Source organism: Dermacentor albipictus, chromosome 2 (assembly GCF_038994185.2).
Source record: "Dermacentor albipictus isolate Rhodes 1998 colony chromosome 2, USDA_Dalb.pri_finalv2, whole genome shotgun sequence".
In the NCBI taxonomy this organism is placed as follows: domain Eukaryota; kingdom Metazoa; phylum Arthropoda; class Arachnida; order Ixodida; family Ixodidae; genus Dermacentor; species Dermacentor albipictus.
The window spans coordinates 91537119-91544534 of NC_091822.1; the positions used below are offsets into that span (position 1 = coordinate 91537119).

Consider the following 7416-nt stretch of genomic DNA (forward strand, 5'->3'; position numbering starts at 1 on the left):
GATGTCGACGTCATAACGCCAATCAAGTGCAGCTCTACCTATGAGCTCGCGCGCCCTTTAAAAATCTCCGCCACGCGGTAAAAAAAATGTGAACCACGCAGAAAAGGAAACTCTACATTGTACACAATCACCGAGATAGTGCTATGAGTCAAGGAGCGCAGCGTTCTCTCTTTTTTTTTAATAGGTGCTCGAAAACAAATGTCAATCACAGGTGACCGATGCCTAGTGCCGTGGTAAGGAAAGAGTAAATGTAGCGTAGCCTAATCCGCCTGCGCCGTTGCGTGCGTCGTGGTTTTCTCTTTAATCGCTTTAACGAGCAAACAATGTACGAGAAACTATAATTCGTTTCAGAAGTTCGCAGCGGAGCAAAAGCGAGTTACCCATAGTGGCGCCTACAAAACAATGATACGTGCATGCGATACAGCCCCGACTTCCTTGCGCACGCAGTCCTGCTTAAATCAGTTCGATAAAAATCAGATAAAGAGTTAATGAACGAAAACGTTTAGCACGGAAGTCGAATAAAACATACAACTGGTGTGCACTGTTCAACACTTCATTCAATAGCAAAGTGGGACATAATATACGACACTATTGCTTCAAACAGGAGTACCACAAAGTACCGTGCTAGCATTTCAATAACCAACGACATAAATGCTTGTTCTTATTTACATCACTTCTGAGAATTGTCATTGTGTCACACATCAAACAAGAATCGGCTAGCAAACAGCACACCCAGCAACGTCCTGGTAGGTACTTCTTTTGTGTCTCACGGTCGCAGACCAGCAGATGCCCGTTGCCAAGGCACAGAACCCTCCCTACTCACAAAGTATGAGCAGAAAAGGTTTCTTGTTTCCGTGCGATCCTTGTATAATTGTGTCCAGTTGGAGGTCGCAGACTGAACATTGCGGAGGTGCCACTGTCCTGGGTTGTGCGCCACTGGCCACTGGTGATGTTACCATATGCATCTTCAGCGTCAACATAGTTTGCCGTCATGTAGATAATATCATCACGCAAGAAGTTGTGTAGGACATAACATGCCATGACAACGTAGTCTGCATTTTATAGCCGCAGATTGATGGCACGCCGAAAGATCCTGAATCAGGAGACCATCACCCCAAAAGCATTTTCAACAGACCTGCAAACTTAAGCAAAAAAAAATATTTAACATAAGCAAAGGAAAATTTTGTGCTTTTGGTTACCTGGCTCTGCTTAGGTGGCAATTAAAGATGCGCTTGTTTTTATCCTGGCACTTCCCAGAATATGGCCGCAGAAGATCCGGACGAAATCTCCGACGAAAACGTGAGGAGCAACGATGTTTGTGCCAGGCAGCTGCTTTGAAGGTGGAAGACCGAGCAAGCCCTCTTCCAGTGATTTTCCAAAGCGAGAAGCAGACAATGTGTCATCATCATTTTGACGTCCATACGCCCGAACATCAATCCATATGAATTTCAGATTGCTGTCAACAGCGGCCATGAGGACGATGGAGTATGTGCCCTGTAATAAAATAAGACTATAAGCACATGTTATGAAAATATGACCTACTGCGTTAATTACCTTGTAGTTGTAGTAAAAGCTGCCTGAATTAAGAAGAGCTTGTATGTGAACGTGCTTGCCGTCGACAGCGCCAATACAGTGAGGGAAATTCCATTTTTCCTCGAATCCATGGGCTACCTCTTGCCAGGCTTCAGTTGTCGGCACCTTAGTAAAGAAAAAAAGTTCCTCTTAGCATGTGAAAAAACATTCGTTCGATAGTAGAATACCCGAAGCAAGCTAGTTCATGCACACAGCTACTTCAGAAAACTAGCTGAAGGAGTTGAAGTTTGTAACCACACTGTAAGTGCCGGTAATAAACAACCTCAATGTGTTCTTTATACTAGATGCGTACCCTTAGGTATGAAGGTTGCAGTGTTCTCAACAACAGCCTGCATACGTGATGCACAATGGTCGCCACCGTTGAAATGCCAACCTTGAAGCTAATAGCAACATCTTGCATGTACATCCCACATGCGAGGTACCCGAAGAACAAGGTTCTAAGATTGATAACACAGAGATCGGTTTAAAGGGAAAAATTAAAGGAAGCTTATGTTCTGTTTAACAGTACAGGAGAACAAAGGAAAACATCGCAGTGTGATAAGACAACGTGTGCTCTGCCTGGTCTTTTTTATTTTATTTGATTCATTGCATATACACAATACCGTTTGGACCCATAGCCTTGGTGGCCATTTTGGGGTCCAATAACAAAATAGACATAGGAAGTACAGCGTACTTATTGTACGAGACAACTTAAACAAATGTTATGAAAGCATTTTTACATGGAAAATGTAGAATAAACAAAAGACTGTCATGACATCAGGGGATACAAATAGAAAAACCCTGTAAGCATTCATGTAACGTGGCGCTGCTCCTAGTTTTTGTCGCCGCTCGAGCGATCACCTTCAGTTTCATCGCGGCTGTACAGGGTAGCTGTTATCCTGACTAATTGCCATGCATGCTTGTATGGCAACGAAGTGTCTAGTTATTTTGGTGTGGAGCCACCTGCTCTCATTGATTGCTTGAGGCCTGCCAGACAGTATTGAATTGCAGTTTAAAGTAGCTTACATAAATGCTTGTTTTACTTTGAATAGTGGTACAAAGACTGAACCCCCGAAGTACTCTACCTTCGAGGTGCTACTACTTACATTTGTTCAATAAACCATCTGCGAGAAAGCAATTGTCTTCTTACTTTATTTCCAAATGTACAGTGTGAACACAACAGAAAAAAAAAATTGAAGGGACACCGAAGGGAAAAATTGCAGCACCTTTGAAGTATTCTTCAAAGTTCTATGCCATTAATATGCGCTACATTAGAAGAACAATTAGAAGCGAAAGCTTTGGAATGCAATGCAGTCCAGTTTTTTGCGATGAATAATTGAACTAAATAAAGGAAATTGTCAAAATCCACGATGTCACAGCTACTTATTGTGGGAACTTCAAGGCAACATCGCCACTGGGCTTTTGTTTTTTCTTTTCTGGCCTACTAAGCGTCTTCTCACAGTAAGCATAACTCATCTTGTAGTGCAAAGAAGCAGTTTGTTAATATTGGTCAATTGTATCATTATATCATTTAGTGTCCCCTTAATGGGTGACTGTGGGAAAAAGTATTCTGTGTTGTCTACTTGCCTAGCTTATTAGCTAGTGTTTCTACAATAGTCAATATTGCTTGCTGAGTAGTCTCGTAAAACTTTAAGTGCTGCTGCCTCTGGCTTGATTCATCCAATTGCATTTGAAATTTCTGCTGGCGCAGTTGCAATTTGCGTTCGGTCTTTCTTTGCCTCAATTCGTGTTTTTTTTCCCCCAGCGTTTATGTTTAAGCTCAATTCTCATTCTTTCTATGGCGAGCCGCTCCATTTCTATGTCATGTTCTTTCTCCTTAAGGGCACTTTCATGTCTCCATCTTTTTTCCGGGAAATCGTGGTCCATAGTTGCTGGCGCAGCTTGAGCCCTCCGCTTTCCTGTAAAATTCGACAGTTCACGAAATTAGCTAGAAGCGCTGTTTCCTTCACATTTGAAAAGAGACGCCATCAATACAATAAAACAACATAGCGCACTAATTTTTCGTTGGGCGTACTGCAGTATTGCTAAACAAAGTGTGAGCGCAGGTCGCTTATTTAAATCCTGAGTGTACCCGCTCAAACGCAGAGCGACCGATGACTTTGACTATTGGAGAGCTCCAGTGAGTCTGTGTGGTTAAAACTTGAATGTGCTGAACTGGACAGGACGCATCTCGTTGGCGTGGGCGACAGGTACACTTGTCTCGGAAGTGCGCTTTCTTCGAAGAGGATAAGTACGGCCTTCGTTCCCTTGCCCAGCCTTCGCACTCCTAGGATTGGGGGGTTCTTCGCACTGCAGTGCTCCATTCTTTCTTTGATTTCGTCTTCAGTCCAAAATAGAGGTACGTCGTATATGACGCCTTTTCCGCTGTTCTCTGGCGCCGCCACGTATGCGTTGACGTTCACCTTTTCTTTGCCTATCGTCAGTTCTCTGATCGCTGCATACTTATTTCTCGTCGTTTTATCCTTTTTAGCAATGAGGATCGATTGTTGCTTCGTGTTGAACGTGATGATGTCGTTCACTCCTCCGTCACGTGTCCCGGCCGCCGCGCTGATTGCGTCAGCCACGAAAGCTCCTCCGAGTTGGAGTAATTTCTCTAGTCCCCCTTGAGGTCTCATAATGATCTTCTCGTAGTCGGGCGAAATTCTCGTATGTTGCCTTTCCACCGACTACTCTGCCTTTCTTCTTCCCTCGCGTCGCTCCGGAGCACGCTCCCGTATGCCTCGGTTCCCGGCGACATGGCCGCCTTCTTCCAACTCCGCTGGTGCTATTTTTCCGCTCCTCTTCGCTTTAAACCACTGTCCCGGAATCTTCAGCTCGTCAGGATCAATTTCCGTACTTTCTACAACCAACGTCGTCTGGGCACGGCCGTTAGGCCTAGCCCCTATCTCTGCTCCCTAGCGCGTCTAGGCCTCGTTAGGCGTAGCAGCCCTCGCGGCACGGTGCGGCTTCGTGAGCTTAGCAAGCTGGAGAATTCGTTCCCACCATGTTAATTCCGGTGAATCCGCGTTCGGACCTCTCTTCTCCTTGATTCCAGCCAGATGTTCACGCACTCGGTGGTCCGAGTGCGCTTCGGTCCCCCGGTGTCGACGGAGCTCGTCGGACGCACGTCCGTTCGCTTCGGCAGCCGGCGGAGGAGTCCGTTAGGCCTCCGCACGCCGGTGTGACGTCAGGCTAGTCGGATGGGCCGGACAGTCGACGCCGTCGGCGTCTCCGCACTTAGATTCGTTGCGCTTGCAGGGTGTCTCTTTGCGCGTCGCGGATACTATGGCATGGGAAAATTAGTGCTGTCCTTAAAGTGACAGCAACCTGTAAATGCATATGCTTCGGTTCCAAAGCAAGACACGTATAGCTGACGCAAAAAATAAGGGGGAGCCGCTGGCTCACCGCAGTCAACACCACCATAGAAAGCAACATTATTTCATACCTTCCTTAGATTACTTGACAGGCGCCATTTTTTTTTTTGCGTGTATCGCAACAAGACCTGCCTTATTGTGCTTGTGATGTTTGGTCGGGACTAAGACAAGCAAAAAGCATGCTGCTGAGTCACTTTAACCTTAGACGGAAAGAAAGAAAGAGGAAAACTGCATATTGAAGACACAGAATATACTTTATTCACAAATGATAAGAACTGCATTCAGAAACAAACATTTCAAATCTTCCATATAAAATTATCATTCTCACTCTTGCATTGCGTAAAACTGTCCTCGCTGAACACACGAATATCGAGGTTCATTTTAATTTGAAAATTTTATTATTATAGGGTCACGCACAACTAAATGTCAAATAGAATAAGCTTCCGTCTTTGTTGTACCATTTCTTGTGGTTCTTTTATTTCCACCCGCCTTGTGTGCAGGCCTTTTTGGTCTTCATAAAATGCTGAAATAATGGTGAAACGTAAAGTCAAAAACGAGAGGCCTACTCTCAGTCCTAAAGGAAAACATGCAATTAATGGATTGCGGTAGCATGGCGACTTCGAATCATAAACAGGTAGCACAATACACTCAAACGCTAACATTTGAATTCGCCAAAATGCAGGGTTTAAATTTTGATAATGTAGGCAAATAAGTCCTACCTACGCCACAGGTTTCTTTTTAACCAAACAACGTAGATGTCAACACAAACATACGTAGATGTCCAACAAAAAAAAGGGCTTCATGAATAAAAAATAAATAATGAGAAACATATCTCAGGCCTTCAAGGTTTAATTTTCGGTCTTTCTTGGCGTTGCGTAACTTGTCATTTTCTGTGCGGCACAAGTTGTTCAGCAGTGTATTCGCTGCAGCACTTCCAACATGCCCCATTACCTCCTGTGCAGGATGACCGAAATCACACACAGCTACATCCTCAAAGTCATGAAGCGTAGCGAACACAAGGCCGACAAGAGTATCTTTCTGCCTAGGAAGGCTGAAAATCGTACGGCATATTCTGGTGTCCTGAGCTTGTCCAATATAATTTCAGTAAACAGTACAGCATTAACTACAACTGCTCGTGGAAACTTCAGGCCAGCCCTCGTCATCTTCGTCATTAATGCATTCTCAGGGTCATCTAGATCGACGTCTTGCATCACAAGGGTTTCACTGCCAGATGCGCAGGTCAACTTTTTTAGAGCTGCGTTGGCACAATAGCCGGCAACATATGTTAGTGCCGGTAGCCTTAACGTTTTTTTCTCAATATCAGAGTCCGTCACAGTGACGTGAAACTGGCCGTTTCCTGAATTTACACTTGTCTCCATCGTGCTCGCGCTCGGTGGTAGTAGCATGTCCGAATCTGGCAGGCCCAGAACCTTCTGCAAACGCAATTTGTTTTCAGATTCATATATCTGCCTTATAGACACGTGGTGATTGGCACCAGACAATTGCCGATACTTTCCAAAGCGATCCTCCAAGCTATCAGTTTGAAATTTGCCCAAAAGAACATACTCGAATGAAGCTCTTCGAGACAATATATGGCAAGTTCGTGCAAGGCGTGGGTAGTGTGGCTGAAAGCTGTGTGCGTTTCACGTGTCAGGCGGCCATTGTCATGTTTGAGGCTTCCCCAGTGATCAAGTCTTAGAACTATTCTCTCTAAGAATTCTAGTTGAGGACATGACGATGAAACTATTGGACCTTGCAACTGATTTCGCAACCGCTGCCCTTGGCGTCTTGACGTTAACAATGTTCCACCAAGTCAAAATGGTGTCGACATATTGAGATGTTTCCTTTGCATGCTGGAACGTTGCGACACTGAGAGCAGCAACAGCAGATGAGTTAAAAATCTTTAAGGCCAGTTTAACGTTCTGCCGTTCCATGTTCGAGGGGTTCAATGCCTTCAAAGCGAGCGTTGGCGCTAGCGTCCAGAGCTCATGCTTTTCAGCTTCGTGCAACTGGCATAATACCTTGAAAGATGCTGTAAGTATCTTTGGTTCAGCCTCATCACTCTTCGGTTCAGGAAAGTACATGCATTTGCCAATGTTTCTTTGATTCAGCCAGTTATTTCTTATACACTTTAGTATGTGAACTGAGTCCACCACGAAAAACAGGGGTCGTGATGGGTCAGCAGGATGCTGGTAAACAATGCGGACACTTGCCGTCTTAGCGAAGTAGGACATGGCTTTTCTGTTTATAGAGTTATTGTCCGAGATCACTGCGATTATTCTAAAACCAGATGCCTCTAGATGAAGAACAATCTTCCGAAGGAAGTCGTGCAGTGCCTTAGCATCGATTGGTGCCACAGGAAGAATGTGTACAACATCCTTGTTTGAAGAGAGCAGGCTCTGAATCATAAATACGAGGGCAGTTTTTGCTGCAGTCAATGAATTTACCGCAGCACCAGTAACAAAGCCAG

At 44.8% G+C, this 7416-nt stretch overlaps 1 pseudogene; it reads right to left on the reverse strand.

Moving 5' to 3' along the window:
* Positions 1-514: 514 nt before the first annotated feature.
* Positions 515-2056, reverse strand: LOC139055744 (uncharacterized; annotated as a pseudogene).
* Positions 2057-7416: the final 5360 nt, after the last annotated feature.